Consider the following 23,669-nt stretch of genomic DNA (forward strand, 5'->3'; position numbering starts at 1 on the left):
TCATTACACATACAGATGACTCCTCAAGAGGGCTGTTGGGTGTTTTTAAATCATTTTATATGTACTTGTGATGCCAGACATCCCAGGTGCTCAATAACTGCTGAACTTAATCCTCTTGGCGGTCCATTTCGTGGAGTTCAATTTTAAGTGTCTTGTGCTTCAGCCTAGAAACAATGGTCAGGAAATATAATTGGGTGGTGTCCTCTGCTCAGGGCAGGCACTTAGTGGATTTTTAATCTTGATTATGGGAGCAGTCTACCCCGGTGGGTATGAAGCGCTTGTGGGAAATAGTTAGGCGGCAACCAGCTCAGGTTCACGTGGGCAACTCTCAAGATGTGATAACCACGTGCCAACCCAGGATTTGCCATCTGATCAAAGAGGGTCCCTGAAGGCTTAAGCAGAGGACAGCATTTGGAAGAATTTATAGAAATCTGGCTATCTCAGGGATAAAAAAAAATCAAACTACTCCTTCATCCTTAGAATCTCAGGTGTCCTCTTGCTGGCCCTGTCTCAAGTATGGTACATTTTAACCAGTGATGTGGTAGCAAGCCAGCCTTCTGGGGACAAAAAAAATTAATTGAGAATAAACAATCCAAGAAATACCCTGACTTACAGCAGTTGCCAATGTCTGTGGTGTAAATATCCCCACCCTGGCTGTCTTCAAGCTACCGCTTGTTGAACAACCAGCGCATGGCCGCACACTAGCTCCAGCCCGCTGCGAAAGACAAGCCTCGATGCTCTGAGCTGGGCATGATCAGGGCCGACATCAGACTTGGAGCTCAGGTCTGGGGCCCAGAGGAAAGCTTATGGCTCCTCTTCCTTTTGGTCATGTTCTGCGACCCGCTAACTCCTGGAACAGGAGGCTCCTGCCCATGAGGACATTGTTGTGGGCAAACGTCTAACCGTAACCAAAGCAATATGAGGAAGAGAAAGGTCAATGGTCTAGTTCCATGATCGGCAAACTGCGGCTCGTGAGCCACATGCGGCTCTTTGGCCCCTTGAGTGTGGCTCTTCCACAAAATACCACGGCCTGGGTGAGTCTATTTTGAAGAAGTGGCATTAGAAGAAGTTTAAGTTTAAAAAATGTGGCTCTCCAAAGAAATTTCAATTGTTGTACTGTTGATATTTGGCTCTGTGGACTAATGAGTTTGCCGACCACTGGTCTAGTTAGCACTGCTTTTAGATGCTTCACAGATTCCCTAACTTTTCTAGATGCAATGCCACCATCTACAAAACCGAAATAACGCTATGTGGCTATTGTTCGGAGGACGGCGCGGGAAGCTATTTAAAAATAGCATCTTGATTTCACAAGATGCTATTATGGCCTGATATCTGTAAAAACCAAGCTGCGAATCAGTTAACATGCCGCAAACAAAAGGAAGAACTACGCAGTGGCACTATCTTATCAGATGGAATGGAAGGCGGTGAGGGACAGAGAAGGGGGTGAGGCGCGGAGGGTGGGAGGGAGGGCTGGGGGTTCGGGAACAGACTGCACAGCTCAAGTGAGCAACCCAACTGGCCGCCTGGCCGCCCTGGTGGCTGCGATCAGCCATTTCTGTGGAAAGATGCCTTCCCTTCCCTTCTCATGGTCTTCCCCCTTCAGCTGTGAATGGTGAGAAAATGACAGAGGACAATTAGCCTCCAGCATCGACCAGGAGCCTCTTTCTTCTGTGCCTCTGACTCGTGAATGGGTGCCAATTGTTTGCTTGTGAAGAAGTGTCTGGGAGAACCGGGCTCCTCTTTCTCCTAATCGTGCCCCCGGGATGGGCAGCAGGCAGACAGACCCTGCCTTGTTTCCATCTGCCACTCAGGTGGGCCTGGTGCTGCTGCTGCTGCTCAGAGAGAGGCGGAGACTCTTCTCTTCAATTCCAGCTTTAATGCCTCAGGTGAAATACCAGGGGCTTGGAGCATCAAAATGGGAACCTCGCCCTAACTGGTTTGGCTCATTGGGTAGAGCGTCGGCCTGCGGACTGAAGGGTCCCAGGTTCGATTCCGGTCAAGGGCATGTACCTTGGTTGCGGGCACATCCCCGGTGGGAGGTGTGCAGGAGGCAGCTGATCGATGTTTCTCTCTCATGGATGTTTCTAACTCTCTGTCCCTCTCCCTTCCTCTCTGTAAAAAATCAATAAAATACATTTTTAAAAAAATGGGAACCTCTTCGGAAAGTCTGATTCTCGGTGGGGTTGGGACAGAGGGGCAGGAAAAGGTGCTCTAGAGTGTCCCCGTCCATAATGCACGTGGTTAGGGACAGAAAAGGGGGTGAGACAGACGGAGGAGAGGGGCGAAGACAGAGCTACCAGGTCCTCCATGTGACAAATGCAGGCGGGAAGGTTATAACTGCAGATTCGTACTTTATAGCACAAGGCCAGCCAGTTACAGCTTCATTAGGCCCCTGTAAGCCCTTCCCGGCCAAGTGGGGCATTAGGATAAGAAACTGCAGCATAGGCCTAGCTGGTGTGACTCAGTAGATAGAGCATCGGCCTGCAAACTGAAGGGTCCCAGGTTCGATTCTGGTCAAGGGCATGTACCTGGGCTGCAGGCTCGATCCCTAGTAGGGGGCATGCAGGAGGCAGCCAATCAATGATTCTCTCTCATCATTGATGTTGGTCTCTCTCTTCCTCTCTGAAATTGATAAAAATACATTTTTTAAAAACTGAAGAATAGAGGGGAATTTAGAATGAGTGACAGGGCTAACCCTCTATGAAAATGTCAATTAGGACCCTTGAAAGGGAAGAAAACGTAAACATATTATGTCACACGCTAGAGTAACATTTGGTGTCTTCAGCAAGCAAGAATAAAAATATTTTCCCGTTATCCTTGGGGCTTTCCTAGTTTACGGAACTAGAAAGAGTTCCCTGTAGGTTCATCTACATAGAATTCATTTGGTTTGAATAAGAAATGCTGATGCCCTTTGCTAATTTTAAGTGAACAGGGTTTCTTAATGGGTCTCCCGTACAACATATGCAGAGGTTCAAGAAATGCAATTTATAAAAATATAGAAAGATGCGATTTCTAGAATTCTGTTTAAAATAATAAAGTGACAGGTAAACATGAAAATAAAAACGGACAAATAAAAATAGACATCCCAGAAGTCACGGAAGCTGTTATATTGAAGGTTGTGATTTCCTGCAGTTAAAAGACAAGGATTAAAACCGGCCCAGGGAGAGACCCAGGCTGCAGGAGATCTCTAAAAGCAACACTTCCAATTGTCCTCTGCCCGGAGAGTCCTGCACAGCATGACTTTTTCCCAGAAAAAAAAAAAAAAAAGAAAAAGAAAAAGTGTGTTGATATACATGGAGAATTGCCAATCCAGAAAGCGCACCTGAGCCCGGTGAATCCAGTTTGGTTGAGCTCAGTCATGCCCAGAGATTTGGCTGCCCACCCACGTGGTCATGGGGAGTGGGGGGCAACCTTTGGTCTCCAGCACTTGGGGAGGTGGAGCCCTTACAATGTGGACCAAAGGGCCACCATCAATGGCATTGTTAGGCTATCTGGTGTGGCCCCAGACTCCCAGGTAAACAATGGCTGTCTTATCAGGCAGGACATTCCAAGGCATAGAGATCACTTCCCAGGAGCTGCGATCAAAGGCCAGAGGCTTAGATAAGGCAAATTCTTGGCAACACACCCAAGAAGAACACTCCAGACCCAGATACCCTCCTTGGTAAATTCTAGCAGACCCTGGAGGAAGAAATAGTATTCGTACTACTAGAATCCTTTCAGAAGACTGAAAAGGAAATGTTATGTGGTTGGATAAGGGCAGGAAAACGGCGATACACTAAAATGAGGAAGACATTCGTTTTGAATATAGACACATAAGTGCTTAACAGAATATTAGCAAATTAAATAGTCAAAACATAAAAACAGCCTGGCTGGTGTGGCTCAGTGGTTGAGCATCGACCCAGGAACCAAGAGGTTACCTGTTAGAGTCCCGGTCAAGGCACATGCCCAGATTGTGGGCTCAGTCCCCAGTGGGGGCCATGCAGAAGGCAGCCAATCGATGACTTCCTCTCTCATCAATGCTTCTATCTCTCTATTCCTCTCCTTTTCTCTCTAAAAATCAACAAAAATATATTATTTTTAAAAAACACATAAAAATAGCCCTGGCTGGCTTGGCTCAGGGGATAGAGTATCAGTCTGCAGACTGAAGGGTCCCAGGTTCGATTCCGACCAAGGGCACATGCCTAGATTGTGGGCTCCATCACCAGTGGGGGGCGTGCGGGAGGCAGCCAATCAATGATTCTCTCATTGATGTTTCTATCTCTCTCTCCCCCCTTTCTCTCTGAAATCAATAAAGAAATATATATATATATAAAAACATAAAAATAATAATACATTATAACCAAGTGGGGATGATCCCAGAAGCTCAATGGTGTTTCATCATTTGAAAAACCAACCAACTACCCAAATGAATAGAAAAAAGGAGAAAGCCATATGATCCCTGAAATAGAGGAAGAGAAAAAAATCATTTGATATAATTGGACATCCATTAATGGAAAGAAACACTAAACAGAATAAAAACAGAAACATTTTTGTTTTCAGCAAACTAAAAAGAGGAGACTTTCTCTATCTGAATAAATAAGCTATGCTAAACCTACCGTTAAGTCAGCCTCAGTAGTGAATGGATCAATACTTTCTACCAATGAGCAAGAACAGGCAAGGAAAAGAAAAAGATATGCGGTTTTGAAAGGCAGAAATAAAACTGTCTTTAATGCAAATGGCATAATAGCTTACAGGGAAAATCGTAGGAATCTGGAAAAAAATCCTAGAAATACTAGTAAAAGTAAACTTGGTAAAATTTAAGGATACAGTTCTATATTTAAAAAGCAAAACAAATTTACAAATACATTGTATGTCTATATATTAGCAATGAAAAAATAGAAAATAAAAATTTAAAAATATGTCTACTTACAATGGCATTGAAAAAGTACTTAGAAATAAGTTAACAAAAGATATGCAAGACGTATGCACCGCAAATTTACATAACATTGTAAAAGATATTTTAAGAAAATGTAAAAATTAGAGAAATATAACAGATTCATCGATTTTAAGACTTGAATTGGGAAGAATGATTTTTGACAAAGATGATATGGAAACTCAATGAAGAAAGTCAGTCTTTTTAAGAAATGATGCTACCTGCATAGGAAAACATAAATTTCAACTCTTTTCTCAGATCATGAACAAAATAGAATATACATGAAAAAACTATTAAATATAGTGTAGAAAATATAGGTAAAAAAAGTTTGCGACATTGGGCTAGGATCATATTTCTTAAGTAGAACACCAAAAGTGCAACCAAAAAAAAAAAAAAAAAGTGAAAGTAGATCATTGGTCGCTTCTGCCTACAGTTTAGGGGAGGGAATCAATTGTAAAGGATATGAGGGAACTCTAGTGTCATGGAAACATTCCAGCCCTGACCAGTTTGGCTCAGTGGATAGAGTGTCGGCCTGCGGATTCAAGGGTCCCAGGTTCGATTCAGGTCAAGGGCATGTACCTTGGTTTCGGGCACATCGATTTGATGTTTCTCTCTCATCGATGTTTCTAACTTTCTGTCCCTCTCTCTTCCTCTCTGTAAAAAAAATCAATAAAATATATTTAAAAAAGAGAAACATTCCACATCTTGACCACATCATGGTTGTCACATGATAGTCTACAAAAAGCAAAATCCATGAAATGCATACTTCAAAAGTGGAAATTTGCCCTAACCGGTGTGGCTCCGTGGATAGAGCGTCGGCCTGCGGACTGAAGGGTCCCAGGTTCGATTCCGGTCAAGGGCATGTACCTTGGTTGCTGGCACATCCCCAGTAGGGAGTGTGCAGGAGGCAGCTGGTCGATGTTTCTCTCTCACCTATGTTTCTAACTCTCTCTCCCTCTCCCTTCCTCTCTGTAAAAAATCAATAAAATATATATTTTTTAAAAAGTAGAAATTTTATGGTATGCAAACTGTCCCTTCATAATGACCAAAACGATGAATTCTGGGAAACCTTTAAAGAATTATTCTAGTTCTCAGTGTCTGGCTGGGTGTCCCTGCTATCTTTTTCTCCACGTGGAAGTCTGCAGAGTTGAGACCCTGGCTAGGAAAGCCCGCCAGGAGACCTCACTATGGCAGGAGAGGGACTATTTCCTGAGGCAGCGCCTCCTGCCCCTGGGGTACTTAACTTCCATCCTCCTAAGTTTGAGTGTGAAGGCAACTTCCAATTATAAAGCCCACAGATCCTGCATAACTACGTAGGCTCCACTTTTGAACGCCTATTTTCAGGTATTCTGCGGGTCCCGATGATCTCCATGATTCCGTTCTACACAAAACAACAACCCGGTTGGGAAGAAAACACTGCTACTGAATAGGAAGGAGCCTTCCTTTCAGGTAAATGTAATTCACCAAACACAGTCGCTTCCCCCTGCATTTTCATCTGCGGGTCCCCCCTCTCTCCTTTCCACGGAGAGCTCTTACTTAACTATTGCTGAAATTGGAATCTCAGAAGCAATTCTGACGGAAAGAGCAACATTTCAATTAAATGAATAATCAAATTCAGAATGTTATTTGAATAATTTGAGTTCTTAAATTAAGCAGGCAGCTTTTTTTTTTCTCTCTCTCTTTGCAAGTAAGCTATAAATTACATTTTCCGCTACATTGACAGTAAACGGGTAATTAATATTTCAACTTTTCCTTCTCAATGTTGATTTAGAAAATAAAATTAAATAAGCACAGAACATAAATCAGCATAGCTCTTCCAGATTAGATGTGACTGCCCATCTCCTGTTTACCCTACTTTCTCTGGAGTGAGTTCTTCCTTTTTGGAGTGGTGCCTTTGACCAAAGAAAGCATGCTAGCCACAGGACAAAGTTCACTCACAAAGTCCCTGAAACTTCAGTGAGATCATAAAATGTCTCAAATAATCAGTAGATTTTTCTATCCCAAATACATGAATAATTCTCATATAAATATGGCACCTTACATGGAATATGTTATTCCTATTGTGACTGTCTAAACCAGTGGTCGGCAAACCGCGGCTCGAGAGCCACATTCGGCTCTTTGGCCCCTTGAGCTTTTAGCAAAGGCCAGCTTAGGAGTACCCTAATGAAGTTAATAACAATGTACCTACCTATATAGTTTAAGTTTTAAAAATTTGGCTCTCAAAAGAAATTTCAATTGTTGTACTGTTGATATTTGGCTCTGTTGACTAATGAGTTTGCCGACCACTGGTCTAAACCACTGGAAGAAGGCAGCTTATGGAGACACTGAAAGGTATTCTTTAGGTTATACTTCCTAAATATTCTATCATTTTGGTGAAAAGAACCGTGAAATTTTAACTTAGTCCTAAGAGGATTTTGTGGGTGCCAGGCTGTGCTGTAAATGGTGTAGACATACTAATTCACTTGAGTTTTCCAATAACCTGAGAAGGGTGTTACTTCTACTATTTCTATGTACTAGATGCTAAAACTACGCAAAGAGAGGCAGGCCAAGCTGAGGAGTGGCAGAGCTGGATGAGAACATGAGCAGTCTCTCACCTGAGCCTCAGGCCTTAACCACCTCTGCCCCTTGGTATCAGTATTCTTTAAAAAAAAAATAAAAAAAAAAAATATATATATATATATATATATATATATATATATATATATATATATATATTTTCAGAGCAGAAGGGAGAGGGAGAGAGAGAAACATCAACAATGAGAGAGAATCACTGATCAGCTGCCTCCTGCACGCCTCCTACTGGGGATCGAGCCCGCAAGCCAGGCATGTGTCCTTGACTGGAATCGAACCTGGGACCCTTCAGTTTGCAGGCCGACGCTTTATCCACTGAGCCAAACCAGTTAGGGCTGGTATCAGTATCCTTAAATATGCCAGGGAAATCTAATAAAATTACAAATGAGTGTTACCATTCCTAACTTAAGAGTGTACATCAGTAAGCTAATAATTAGGCCTCTGATACTGGAGAGAGCGGTGGGACGACGAAATGCGATTCGGGAAATGGGATCCCAGCAGCTGTGGCTCTATTGTCAGCCATGAAGGTATCTTTGTTTCCAGAATTAATTTCATTAACTTTCTCTCTGTCCTTGGCCCTCTGATGGTTTTTAATAAACCGTGATTTTGTTGTCTATCCAGCTTGTTTTGCTTGTTGGGGTGATAGCAACAATCTCTTTCAACTTTCTACATCCTGAGCTTAGATAGTACGACCATTTAAAGGCACAGACCATTTAAAGCAATCCACGCTCGTCAACTGTGTCACTGTCCTTAAGCTACATTTATCAGTCACCTTTTAATGTTTTTCACAGTATATTGACTTATTAATTTATACATCTTTAGAATCGTTCCTTATAATTTTAGTATTATGCTTAGAAAGGCCTTCCTGAGCTCTGAATTACTTACAGAAAACATCTTTTCATGTTTTCTAATAGTACTTTAATGCATTTATTTTTAGCCTAAAATGGTTGGTCCATCTGGAGTTTATTTTGGTGTTAGAAATAAAGAGGGATACAATTTTATTTTTTTCCCAGATGGCTACTAACTTGTCCTAACTCCATTTATGGACAAATAATATGAACAGTCTTTTACATGTAATTTTACACACATTCATACTCACACGAACATTGGCACCCATATAAGTGTATATGTATAGACTACTCTGAAAGGCTACCTAAGCACCTGGTAATAGCAACAGCTTTTGTAAATGAAACTTGGGAACAGAGTGGTGGAAGGAAGAATCCCCCTCTAGTATTCCTATATAATAAAAGCCTAATATGCTAAGTGTCCAGTCTTCCACTCGTCCGTTCAACCAATCAAAGCATAATATGCTAATGACATGCTAAGGCCACTCAACTGCTCATTATGATGTGCACTTACCACCAGGGGGCAGATGCTCTGACTGGTAGGTTAGCTTACTGCTGGGGTCCAGCTGATCGGGACTGAGCGAGATGGGCTGGACACACCCTGAAGCCCTCCTACGGTCCCTCCCCAGCTGGCCAACCTCCCGCATCCCTCCCTGGCCTCAATCGTGCACTGATGGGGTCCCTCAGCTTGGCCTGCACCCTCTTGCAATCCGGAACCCCTTGGGGGATGTCTGAGGGCCAGTTTCAGCCCAATCCTGCAGGCCAGGCCAAGGGACCCCACTGGTGCACGAATTCATGCACCAGGCCTCTAGTTCTAAAATAATAAGCATGTTTCCCAACATGATTTCAAGACTACTGTTAGGGACACTATCAAATCAAAGCAAGGATAATGAGTCCACCTTGTTAATAAAAGAATCATTTATAGATTCCTGTGACAATCATGAGGCCAGCTGGTTAATTTTTTTAATTTACTTTTCTTTTTTATCCTCACCCAAGGGTATTTTTCCATTGATTTTTAGACAGAGTGGAAGAGAGAGGGAAAGACAGAGAGAAACATTGATGTGAGAGGAACACCTCAATAGGTTGCCTCCTATAGGCGCCCCGACCAAGGCCCGGGCCAGGGAGGAGCCTGCAACCAAGGCACGTGCCCTTGACTGGAATTGAACCTGGGAACCCTTGGTCCACAGGCCGGCTCACACTCTATCCACTGAGCCAAACCGGCTAGGGCCCAGCTGGTTATTTTTGTTTAAACAAAAGGCAAACCAGGAACAGTGCATGAGGCTTAAATTTTAACCTGCAATTGAAATGCACCGTTTGGTTAACACAAATTTGCTCGATGCAAAAAGAAAGAAGGGTGGTCTCCAGCACCTCTCTTCATCTCCACCACTACTATCAAAATACCACACACTCAGTGGCCTCCAAGCTGGGTTCGGCGGACACGCAGGCTTTCCACACACAGTTCCCAGGCTGCCTGAGAGGTGGGCAACAAGAGAAGCTACGGGCATATCGCATTCCCTTCCTCTGCTGGACGGAAAGAGCTCCACTGTTGACATGTTTTATAAATGGAAGGAAGGGAATCCTGGCTATTTTTCTCTTTAAAAAATGAATCTTCAGCCCCAGCCGGTTTGGCTCAGTGGATAGAGCATTGGCCTGCAGACCGAAGAGCCCCGGGTTCCATTCTGGTCAAGGGCATGGACCTTGGTTACAGGCTCCTCCCCAGCCTGGGCCCTGGTCGGGGTTCTCATGCAGGAGGCAACCAATCGATGTGTTTCTCTCACATGGATGTTTCTCTCTGTCTTTCTCTTCATCTTCCATTCTCCCTGAAAATCAACAGAAAACTATCCTTGGGTGAGGATTTAAAAAAAAAAAAAGGAATCTTCAGCCAATTAAGAAATCCAAACTTATTCTCCTCTGCTATGCCACTTCAATCAACATGGCCAACAATCATACGGCCTCACACCTTCTACAGACTGAGAAGTTTAGGACCGAGCAAGACGCTACAGATAGAACACTCCTGTCCTCTCTTTTGACCCAATAGAAGGACGTGATGTCACAGAGATGAAGGGGCTTGTCCAAGGGCACATCTGACCTATTAGTGACAAAACCAAGGAGCCAGGAGCCAGCCTCCAATTTCCCAGGCCTCTTCCCGGTGTGCCTCATTCATAAATGGTTATCCAGCCTCTGAATACTGACATTTGACAAAGGGTTTAGATCAACCGGTTGCTGCTGTGGCTAAAAGTTACTCATGCGACTAAATGCCCAACTCCTCTCTTTTTGGCGAATATTTGCTTTATAGTTTGATTCTTTGAATATCGCCACCAACTGAATTCTGCCCAAGAAAGACTACAGCTCCCCCTGGTTGTCACCTTTGACAGCTGGGTAGAAACTCAAACCCAATGCAAGACAAAGCAGTTCATCTTAAAGGGGAAATGCATCTTTACAGCAGGTCTGAAGGTAAAAGCCTTGTGATCCTCCTGTCTATCCATGCATTTGCATTATCATCTCATAAGGCAAAACAGAAGGTGGCGAAAGCTTACTGCCATCCCTTCGTTTCTGATGGAACATTTTCATCAAAAAAGCATCCAGTCCCCTGAGCTTGCAGCCATATGCTACAGGAAAATGTCACCAGTTAAAGATGTATTCATTTGCTGTTTTGAAAACTCTGTTTGATATTCATGCATTCCAAGTGTTTTGACCTAGATTTCTGGAGAGGCGTTCGATCTAGTCTTGTGCAGGCAGCTAGACAGCTGTTGCTTATGTAGTCAAAAGGAAGACTCTAAAGTTGAGAGAGAGAGAGAGAGAGAGAGAGAGAGAGAGAGAGAGAGAGAGAGAGAGAATGGGGAAATGAAAACATTTATTAATGGATGCCAACATTTTGCACAGCCAATATGTTTAATACTATATTAACTAATATAAGCATATGGGGATGCATTTGTTGCAAAGCTTTCAAGAAAAGAACAAAGAAAAAAAATGGGAAATAGCTTAAAGTTCAAGGGGAATGGAATTTGAACTTTCTCCTGTAAGTGAAAGCCTGATGAAATGGCAACATTCTTTCATTATAAGCAAGCGGCTAATGTCATAGCATTTAGGATATTTTCAGAGGAGATATATGATGTCCCACACTCTACACTCATCTTAGATAAACTAAGCTCTCGATAAGTATGAGGCTCTATTATTTGTTGGGTCACGTTGAATGAAATGGCATAGCCAAGGAGAATAAGCAGACCCTTGCAATATTTTTGTATATCAATCTTGTTCTTAGCCAGAGTTCTATTTTTTTTTTGATGTTTATAAGGCCTAGTTAATTCAGCTATATGTTAGTATCAAAGAATTTAATGATAACGATAAAAATAAATATGAATACTAATTTCTCCTCAGCTTTAGCTCCTCCCAGCAATGAGAACAAAGCAGCTATGTTAACCATGTATCCATCTAACTACCCGCATGTCACATATCATTAAATCATAGCAAACTATTCATCAGCATCCCCGTCTCTTCTCAGTAGGATGGTAGTCAGTTGAGTTATATCTGCACCATCATTTAGCTACACACTCCCAGACGCTCTTTCTCTACCTCCTGGGCCAGGGTGTTGGCAAATATGTCATTTATTAGCGACTAGGAGCATGAATCCATTTATCTGCAAATGATGACTAAGCATCCACTAAGAACAGGCACTGTGTTAGATTCTGGGAATCTATATATATAAAAGGCTAAGTGTCTGTCCGACCGGGAGCTTTGACACGCATTCACCATCAGGGGGCAGACGCTCAAGGCAGGAGCTGCCATTTAAAAATAAACAGCACTACGCACCTGATGCCGACAAACCAACACTGGGCTTCCCCCAAGTGGAAGTGACACCACTCTGGAGTGACACCCCACCAAATCGCAGCCAATGCTGCCAAGACCCCACAGCCCAGCCCATCCCAGCCCAGAAATGGTGGCTGTGGGTGCCGGGTAATGATGTCACATAGCAACACTCAGCTTCCTCTTCCTAGCGACTGGAATTTCTTCAGCCAGGCTTGCTTTATAGCCACGTGCAAACATTTTACAGTTTAACCAAATGCTTGTGAAGCATTTTCCCGTGCCTCATCTCATTTGATCCTCACAGAAATCCTGGAGTAGGTAGATAGGCGACTTGGTAGAAACCTGTTTTTTTTCATTAGCAAGACACGAATAGCCATATTAAGATATTTCTTCAAATTAATTTCCTTTCAATGTGCACGAATCTGTGCACCGGGACACTAGTATAGAAATAAAAGGCAAAGTCCTTATTTTCTAGTGGACTAGTTACAGCATGAGAGATGACTACTCCTCAGAGATACAAAATGGGAGAAAGAGCTGATTTGAATTTCCCATTCGAAATGACTCTGTGTCCCCTTTACAAAATATAAACAATCAAGTGTAGATAAAATAGGCCATCTTCAGCCCAGCCAGTGTGGCTTAGTGGTTGAGCACTGACCTATGAACCAGGAGGTCACGGTTTGATTCTCGGTCAGGGCACATGTCTGGGCTGCGGGCTTGATCCCCAGTAGGAGGCGTGCAGTAGGCAACCAATCAATGATTCTCTTCCATCATTGATGTTTCTCTCTCTCTCTTTCCCTCTCCCTTCCTCTCTGAAATCAATAAAAAATATTTTTAAAAGAATCATTGGCTGGCTGCCTCCTGCATGCCCCCTACTGGGGATCAAGGCTTCAACCCGGGCATGTGCCCTGACTGGGAATCAAACCATGACCTCCTGGTTCATAGGTCAATGCTGAATCACCGAGCCACACAAGCTGGGTGAGGCAGGGAGATAAAATCCCATACACAGGAAGGATGTTCAGAGCCATGGAACAGAGAAGATGGGTTGTCAACGCACATTGAGTCCTGCTCGTTACTTGGGTACACATGGGAGGCAACTTAGAGTAATCGGGAGTGCGGATCCGACAGTCTCCTTCGGAGCTGCCACATTAGGTTAAGGACTGCGGATTACAGAAGACCAAATGTTTCTGTTTCGGCTCTAGAGGATTAATTTATTTTTTCCCTCCTTTTTCAACTTGGCAAAGGAAGACATCTAAATGTGAAAACAGAGAAGAACTACAAAACTGTAACCAATGCATCTTAGTTATTAAGAGGTAATAGGCTATATACAAATATTAGAGGCCCAGTGCACGAAATTCGTGCACAGGTAGGGTCCCTAGTGGCCACCGGCTGCTGGCCGGGGCCTCCCTTCCCCAGCTGCTGGCTGGGGCCTTCCTTCGTTCCAGGCCTCCCCCTGGTGGTCAGCACATGTCATAGCGAGCAACTGAACTCCCGGTCGAACTCCCGAGGGGACACTTTGCATATTAGGCTTGTATACAGAGAGGGAAGATATGTACCTCATTTGAGAGTTTTGAAAAACAGAAGTGGTTGGGGGTTGTTTTGATTTCTAACCTGGAGTCTGTTTTCCCACAGATCCTTAGACTGTGACTCTCCCAGGAGCCTGATTACTGTATCAAAGTGGCTCTGGGAAACTGTGAATAATGTTTGCTCATTAGTCTCACCCCTATTTCTAGCCATAAAGCTGCATGTCCTAATGCGCTCCAATTTCCAGCTCCATGCAGCGAGTGTATTTCAGCCAGTTTGAACAGATGGATTTACGAGACTCAGAGTCAAATATATTTCTTCCTAGAATTTGGCTGCTCACGTCCCTCGTGTTACTGCGACAGAGAGAGCTGAATTACTGAAGCTGTCAGATGTTTACTCTTTTGCAAAGCTCTCTCGTAGGGTCTCTTTACCCCACCTGCGAGTAGAATTACTGAGACCAAGAGGCTACCAGAACGTGGAAACGTTCTTTGGGATCTGATACTTTCTCTTGAGTGCCTGGCAGGTTGGCGTGACCTCCAAGACACTCCAGTCGAGCTAATAGGATCAACAGGGAATTGAGAGACAGGGATATGCAGAGTTCCAGAAAGGCAGGGAGCCAATGGCATCACGTCCGGCTGGGAAGGCCTTGGGATGCCTGGACCGAAGTGAGAAGGAGGCAGTCCTTGGACCAGTGGGCAGCTACCAAACCAAGACAAGGTTTTGAGGAACTGTAAAGGTTATTAAGATAAAGAATTAGGCCCTGGCCGGTTTGGCTCAGTGGATAGAGCGTCGGCCTGTGGACTGAAGGGTCCCGGGTTCAATTCCGGTCAGGGGCATGTGCCTTGGTTGCGGGCGCATGCCCAGTGGGGGCTGTGCAGGAGGCAGCTGATCGATGTTTCTAACTCTCTATCCCTCTCCCTCCCTCTCTGTAAAAAATCAATAACATATTTAAAAAAAATTTAAAAAAAAGATAAGGAATTAGCCTCAGGGGAAAAAAAGGAAGTCTTTTTGTTTTGCTTTTGTGTTAATTCTCACCTGAGGATATTTTTCCATTGTTTGTGGGGTTTTTTTAAATATATTTTATTGATTTTTTACAGGGAGGAAGGGAGAGGGATAGAGAGTTAGAAACATCGATGAGAGAGAAACATCGATCAGCTGCCTCCTGCACACCCCCTACTGGGGATGTGACCGCAACCAAGGTACATGCCCCTGACCGGAATTGAACCTGGGAACCTTCAGTCCGCAGGCCGACGCTCTATCCACTGAGCCAAACCAGTTAGGGCTCCATTGTTTTTTTTTAAAGAGAGTGGAAGAGAGAGGGGAAGACAGAAACATCGATGTGGGAGAAACGCATCCATTGGTTGCCTTTGCATGAGCCCCAACCCGGGTCCGGGCTGGGAAGGAGCCTGCAACCAAGTTATGTGCCCTTGACCGGAATTGAAACTGGGACCCTTTGGTCTGCAGGCCGACGCTCTATCCACTGAGCCACACCAGTTAGGACAAAGGGGAAGTCTTCATTAGAACTGGGAAGAAAGGCTGGACAAGACTGAAGCATGAGTTAATATCAGAGATAGTCAACTTGAACATGGAAAGTGAAAGGGGTCTGACCTCAAGACCTCAGGGAGGACTGACGCTCACTGGAGCCTGTGCCATGAGACTCTTAGTCTAAAACATGCTAAATACCTATTCACACGGCACTGGAGCTGTTCCCCTTGGGACTGTTTACTGTGGTTATTTGAATGTAATGTTACATCTTAGAAGAGCAATAAATTCTGAAATCTGCATGGAGGGTGAAAACCATCTATTGTAAAAACAACATCGACAGCCCCCCTAATCTCCCATATACACTCTACAGAGGAATTCTCATGCACGTTAAGCTTGAGAATTCCAGTTGGACTAGAAAAAGGAATAAAAGGGAAATCGCAATACAGATATTAGGATGTTCAAATCACTCTCCTTATAAGATAACCAGCAAACCTGTATTGACAATTAGGACATACAGGAAGAGTGGCGTCTGGCCGGCTCACGAAGTTATGTTATTTATGTTTTACTAGTAAACTTCTATGTCTCAAACCCTTGTAAATAGATTTGTTTTGTTGTAAAAGTTAAATAAAATAACAAAGATGCATCTCATCAGAAAATCAAGAGCCAAAAGTCTGCAAGAAAGCTTAGTACTGGGTTATAGTTCCAGTATATAATGTAATAGAAATCCCATCAGGTTCTTTCCTTCATCTTAAAAATAAGGTACAAAACAGTGCAGGAAAACTTGAGCTAGATGTATGGTGTATATTAGTTAATTTAATCCCACCTGTAACCCTGGAGGTTAAACATTTTTATGCCTCCTTTAAAAATGAGAAAAGTGAAACTTAGAAATATTGAGCGACTCCCAAGTCCATATAGACGACACTTAATGAATCCATGATTTTCAGAAAACCTTACCTAGCTGCCTTTAGAGTTTCCTTTCACTTACAGCTAGGATTCAATGTTGATAAGTTACATTTTCAGGATAACTGCAAATAAAATAACCTCCAAAAAATTCCTCAACAGTCTTCTATCCAGTTTACACAAGAGAGGTCAAGTTGGCCGAGGACCCACCATATTCTCTTTGGAATTCTTTTCCAACTTTCTGGGCCTAAATTAGCAGAGAAGCCAAGGACCTAAGAGATCTGTCTCTCTCAAATAATAATGATTATAAAAGTTAAATAGAGCAAGATTCTTTGTCAGGGACATGACTTGCAAACCTTCCTCATTTCCCTGAGCTAATTGACGGAACTAGGAACTGAACTCTGTTTTAACTGGTGGTTGAGTACCATATCCCACTATGCCAAACTGCTTCCAGACAAAATGCATATGAAAACCAAATTCAATAACAAAAGATAATCAATAATTTGGTAGGCAACGTTCTTTCCTTCTTTATAAAAAGCAAACAGGGCATCAGGAAATATTTAGTGATTTAATTTAAATATTGGTTGATTAGATTCAACTCTGACTTCTGTTGAGTTCACTATTTTTTATAAAATACCTTTTATTGATTTTTTTTAGAGAGAGAGGAAGGGAGAGAGAGAAACATCGATCGGCTACCTCTTGCACGCCTCCTACTGGGGATCAAGCCCACAACTGGACTTGTGCCGTGGCCGGGAATTGAACCCATGACCTTTTGGTGCACAGAACAATGCACCAACTGAGCCACATGGGCCTGGGCGAGTTCATTAATTTTGTTGGTTATGTTTTTGGGTCTACTTTTCTCCTAAACCCTGTGCAAATAGAGAACTCTCTAATTTTAAAAAATATGTCTGTCTGTCTGTCCCTGTTGGGCCTACTGTCCTCTGATTTCATAAATGTGGCAAACCACATGACTAACCAACCAGGTCCTAGAGTCCCAGCATGCCCTTTTGTTAACTGTGCCAAGATAAAGGTGGATGTGGGAATTGAGCCTCCTCTATGGAGCAGACACGGGTAATATGCTTCCTATGCACTGGGCCAGGAGTGTACTTTTGGTATATTCTTATTGATTTCGGAGAGGAAAGGAGAGGGGGAGAGAGAGATAGAAACATCAATGATGAGAGAGAATCATTGATCTGCTGCCTCCTGCACATTCCCTACTGGGGATCGAGCCCATAACCTGGACATGTGCCCTTGAATGGAATCAAACCTCCAGTCTGCAGGCTGACGCTCTATCCACTGAGCCACACCAGCCAGGGCAGGGGTGTGCTTTTGTATGGGGTGGTCAGGGACAGTCTCTGTGGGAAGGTGGCCTGTGAGCAGGGATCTGAAGGAAGAACTCATGGTCACTGCTGCCCAATTCCTGGCTGAACAGGCTGAGGTCTAGAGAGATCAAGCAATTTGCTGGAGATTGCAGGACTATGGAGTGAAAGAGGTAACATTCAAATAAAAGTCTATCGGACTTCAAAGCGCATATCCTTGTCACCACATAAAAAAGGGGAGTGTGAAGGGCTCCTCGGAGAAAGACACGGTGAAAAGATGATCGCACATCTGTGCAACTCGAGACACTTCAAAAGATATTAGGTTGTCTGTGTCTTTTACTTTTTAACTAGACGTCCGATGCACGAAGACTCGTGCAGAATGGGCCTTCCTTACCCTGGCTGCTGGCACAGCCTTTGCTCTGGCACTGAGCCGCCTTTCTGCCTTCCCACGCTGCCCAGAGGTCTGGAGCGGCTGGGGCAGTGTGAAACGCCTATGTCATCTCCCCGCCCCCAGCTGCTGGGTGCCTGTGTATGCAAATTAACCCACCATCTTTGTTGGGTTAATTTGCATACTCACTCCTGATTGGCTGGTGGGCGCTGCAAAGGTACGGTCCATTTGCATCTTTCTCTTTTATTAGTGTAGATGTGTTTAGCCTGCTCTTAGCACAGAGAGATTTTTCTTCCTATCAGCCAAGTATAAGAGGGACTATTCAGGGAGACCAACGTCATCAACAGCCAACAGCCAACTGGGAAAGTTGTTCTTCCCTAGCAGACCGGCCCTGGTTCTCCTAATACACACAAAAACACGATGATAATAAAGGAAGAAGTTATTCAAATATTGACGCCTGTGGTGGGTGAGGACACCTGGCCAAGCAGGTGAGTCAGCCACAGAAGGACATGCTGCCTACAGACTCAACCGAGGAAAAGTGACACGTTTTACTGTTAAATGGAATGCAAGCCTGTTCCCCAAATTGCCACCCAAATTCAGTAGAAACGTGGAAATCCTTTTTTTTTTTCTTTCACATGCACAAGCAGGTTTTAAAATCAGATGCTCATGTGTGTTGACCCTCCACTCTGCACAAACTAATTTGCGAGGATGGAATTTAAAATGCCTGCATCTTACCCAGGCTCAGGATGGCACCTATATCATCCCAGAATAAAACACAGCCGCTGTAAGGATAGCTCTTGCCATTAGTGGGATGCACAAATGCGGGCAACTATAATGGTTATTTAATTGAATATAGATGTTGGTTGAACACCAGTGCAAAACACCATGCATTTTAAATCAATCATGATCCGTATTAATTCAGCACTCATAATAGGCTATTTCCTATAACAAATGTAAAAGAACGAAATCTCAGCCTTGTGGGAGTTTATAACCTCCATAAACACATATTCTACATTTACATCTTTCCTATTTCACTGGGAGATAAGGGGGGATTTGGCAAAAGTTTTAATTTCGCCGCAATGAGCAATTTATTTTTGCATCATGCACGTCATGTTTCAGTAAAAGTAATATATTGTTTTGCGGTACTGTTAGTTGTATTGCTGGTTATTTTGTTTGCACAGATTTTTTTTAAGACACCTACTGTGTATCAGGCATTATTTGGAGTGCTGGGTGAAGAGCCGTGGATAAGAAAGCAAATGTCGTCATAAATGAATACTCTAGCGGGGAAAGTCACGCAATGAGCAAGTATTTAAATAAACATGCAACTGCAGAAAATGACCAGTGCTATGGCAAAAAAAAAGCGGGGGAGGCAGGGATCAAAGGAATAGGAGGTAGCATAGGGTGGGGGAGTTATTTTATGGAAGGTGTTCAGAGAAAAGTATGTTAAGGTACCAAGTGAGTGTTGACTTGAAGGAATTCTGGAACTAGTTATGTTGAGGTCTCTAGGTAGAGCATTCCAGAAGGAAAACGCAGAAAAGCCGTATTCTGGTGCACATGTGTGCTGGAGGTGGAGACGCACAGGGTCACAAGGATAGAATGAGGCCTAGAGAGAGGCAGACAGAGAGAAGCAAGTCAAAGAAGGCCTCCAAGCCCATCCTATATAATAAAATCCTAATATGCAAATCGACCGAATGGCGGAATGACCAGCTGCTATGACATGCACTGACCGCCAGGGGGCGAATGCTCAACGCAGGAGCTGCCCCCTGGTGGTCAGTGCGCTCACATGGGGACCACTGCTCAGCCAGAAGCTGGGCTCACGGCTGGCGAGCTCAGTGGCTCCTGCCTCCGCTGCAGATGGGCAGTAAGGAGCAAGGGGTCTGAGATTGCAAGAGGGTGCAGGCTGGGCCGAGCCTCCTCCCCCTCCCCCCAGTGCACGAAATTTTGTGCACCGGGCCTCTAGGAGTTAACAAGACTCTGGATTTTCTTCCAAATGCGATGGAGCACCCTTGAGGATTCTAAGCAGATGATAACTGACGATCTTGGATGAATACAGAATGGAATTCCTAGAAAGTAAGTGTTCCTCATTCAGAACGTGTAGCGTCTCCAAGTAAAAAAGGCCTGGGTTGACGAGCTGGGGGATTCTCTCTTTCTCACCCAGAGTCCTTTACATCCCCAGGGAGGGGAGGTGGACTACAATCTAGGTACTTTCAGCTACTGGGAAGGGATGTGAGTTGCTTAGTGGGTGAGGAGGGGTTAACTCTAGTTTTCTGTGCACAGGACTCTCCACACTAGAGTTGATCTTCTCTAATACCGGGGTCCTTGAGCGCAATAGAGCGGACCCAGGTGCTATGGAATACCTCACGTGTATCAGAGCTGCCGTGCTGACAGAAGGAGATGTATGCAAATTAAACAAGGGAAAATAAGCAACTGCATTATAGAGGTTGCAAAGTTATTAAAGTAACATATTGTGGGGAGGGAAACAAAACTAGAGTAAAATATACAGTAACAGCGGCAGAAGAAGGTCAAAATAGAAGTGCAATGCTTAAGCATCATAGTATGTATGAAATGATATAATGGTATTTGAAGATAAACTGGTAAGTTAAAGCAGCGTATTGTTAAATACAAAATAAAGTACAAGAAGTTATAGATATACGGGTAAGTAACCCAAGAAGATATTAGTTGAGCTCCCCATTTCCCCCCTCCCCCCCAAAAAGAAGGTATTAGTGGAGATAAGTGGGATAGTAAATCAATCAAAAAGGAAGGGACGGAAAGAACAGCTGAGAAAATTAGAAAACAAATGAGTGTGTGTGTGTGTGTGTGTGTGTGTGTGTGTGTGTGTGTGTGTTTAAGTCATTGGTGAAAGGTAAGAGTGTTTTGAAGCCTTGGAACCTCTCTGTGACATGCTGGCCCCGAGGAAGTGGAAGTATTGATCTCCGATCTGTGTTCTTCCATATTATGCAGCACTTATCACATCAAATTTCAGTGACTGGTTACTGTCTTCCCTGGCCAGCCTGAGAGTTATTGCCCGAGCTATGAAGGGTGTCTTATTCCTTGCTGCATCCTCTGTCCCCACAGAGCTTTTGGACCTTCATGAGATCTCGGCACAGGTTAATCGGGGTGACCCCCCCACTGCGACAAGGGTGTGGCTTCAACCGTGGAGGAGACCACTGGGCTGGCCTTGGTCTTGACCAGCACACAGGGCCCAGATTTACATGAAACCTTCTCAGTTACTGCCTGATGGGGAATTTAGACCACATCCACCCAACTCGAACAAATCAGAAGACCGAAACGCTGGCTTAATCATCCAGATTGATTGATTGATTGATTGACTCATTGGTTTCAAGAATTTAGACGCTCGTTTTGCTCTGTTTTTCACTTGATCACGTACCACAAAAACGACAACATGTACTTTTCAAAGAAAGGACAGATTTCACTTAAATTTGACAACCCTTTCTCAGAAACCCGGGGAGAGCCTAAGTCTTCACAAGTGTGGAAAGATAGAGAAGAAAACATATGCCTAAGGAATTCCCTTGCTCCCCTGGTCTTGGGTGAGATCTTGCTTTGTTACGAGGTTTCCTAGATAACCAGACTGGCAGGAGCACAAGCTGGAGAAATGTCTTTTTCTTTCAGTGGCCAAAATAAAAAGTCAAAACCAAGGCATCGCAGAGGTTAACCAAAGTAGTTGCAAGACCTGATTCCAGACGTGAAGAGTATGGAATCTGGCCCTAGCCGGGTTGGCTCAGTGGCTAGAGCGTTGGCCTGTGGACTGAAAGATCCTGGGTTCGATTCCGGTCAAGGGCACATGCCTGGGTTGCGGGTTTGATCCCCAGTGGGGGCTGTGCAGGGGGCAGCCAATTGATGATTCTCTCTCCTCATTGATGATTCTATCTCTCCCTCTCCCTTCCTCTCTGAAATAAATAAAATATATTTAAAAATAAAAAAAAGAGTATGGAATCTGGAGCTGGCAGCTCAGGCTGGGGTCAGCTACCCCATCGACTAGCTCTGTGTCCATGTGGGTTTTCCTCTGTGTCCTTCTTCCCTCACCTGAAAATGAAGATAAAAATGCCACGGAGTGAACAGTGTTGTTCTGGAGGTTAAAGTACACATATGAGGTAGGGCCTGGTTCATTTTAAGACTACACGGGCCCTAGTAGCTTTGGCTCCGTGGATAGAGCATCGGCCTAAGGACTGAAGGGTCCTGGGTTCCATTCTGGTCAAGGGCACAAGCCTGGGTTGCAGGCTCCATACCGCTGGGGGCGAGGCAGGGGGCATGCAGGAGGCAAGCAATCAATGATTCTCTCATCATTGATGTTTCTATCTCTCTCTCCCTTTCCTTTTCTCTCTGAAATGAATAAAAAATATATATATATTTTTTTTAAAGACTAGATGACTGTATTAGTACCCACATCATCATCATTGTGTTACTCCAAGGACCTTCAGAATTTTGCCTCTTAAGAAATGTAAAGACCACTCCTCGCCCCCGCCCCCACCCCCACCCCCCCATAGTAATACATTGCTTAAAAGCTCAGCCCTGACTGGTTTGGCTCAGTGGATAGAGCATCTGCCTGGGGACTGAAGGGTCCCAGGTTCGATTCCTGGTCAAGGGCATGTACCCTGGTTGTGGGCACATCCCCAGGAGGGGGTGTGCAGGAGGCAGCTGATTGATGTTTCTAACTTTCTATCCCTCTCCCTTCCTCTCTGTTAAAAAAAAATCGATAAAATATATTTTTAAAAAAAAGCTCAGTCCTATGGCGTGCGAATCATGACTATTATCAAACAAAGGGCACTCCACCATGGGCTTGAGATAGAACCGGGCCTGGTCATCCCATTAAAAGCCCTCCCCCCCATGCCAAAGGGCCCCGCTGTTTGCTGTTTGTTTGGCCGCCCGGCGGCTGGATAAGCAGAGGCAGGATGTGCTCATTTCTGGTCCAGCGCGTGCGGAGGTGCGCTCCGCGGACAATGGGCAGAGCCAGGGCGCAGCGCGCGCGCCCGGCCCCCCACCGGCGCCCGGTTTCCGGACTGCAGGCCGCACACATCCCCTCTTTGTTTCCCGGGCCCCGCCACACGTGTCGCTGCCGCGGCCGCCCCACCAAGCCTTTCCGCCGGCCGCACCTCGCCCGGGGGCCACGGGGTCACCGGGAGGAAGAGGCAAGGAAGCGGCAGGCGGCTGGGGGCCGAGGAAGCGCAGCGCTGGGAAGGCCTGCGCCGCAGCGATAAGGCCCTTCCAGGCCCATTGTCTGCGGGGCGCCCAGTGAAAGTTCCCCGGGAGGGAGGCGGGAGGCGGGAGCCAGCCCCGCCTGCACCTGGAAGCCACCGCCCTCCGGAGGGACATGAGCCCCGGTGACCTCCCACACCCCGCGGTCCACCCTCTCCAAGCGGAAGGGTGGAGGGGGCGCCCCTGGGGTGTCTGCGCCAAGCATCCCAAGGACTTTTATTTATTTTTTATTTTTTTAATATATTTTATTGATTTTTTTTTTTTTTTTTTACAGAGAGGAAGGGAGAGGGATAGAGAGTTAGAAACATCAATCAGCTGCCTCTTGCACACTCCCCACTGGGGATGTACCTGCAACCAAGGTATGTGCCCCTGACCGGAATCGAACCCGGGACCCTTGAGTCCGCAGGCTGACCTTTTAGCCACTGAGCCAAACCAGTTAGGGCATCCCAAGGACTTTTAAAGGAGCTGAGTCCAAACAGGTCGCTTCTCCAGCGATCTGCCAGGGAACGTGCCCTTGGCCTTAGCTGCTAGTTCCCGCTTCTGGCAGAGTTGAGGCCGCGTGCCTTGCTGAGCCTGCTGGTTCATAAAAATAGGAACATTGCAAAAGCCCAAAGAAAAAGTGTGATGTTCTGCACAGGAATGCCTTTATCTAGACATGCGCAAGACACACCCATCAAGATCATATTGCATATTACACAATAATGACAAGA

This window comes from Cnephaeus nilssonii (genome assembly GCF_951640355.1).
Source record: "Cnephaeus nilssonii genome assembly, chromosome: 24".
NCBI lineage: Eukaryota > Metazoa > Chordata > Mammalia > Chiroptera > Vespertilionidae > Cnephaeus > Cnephaeus nilssonii.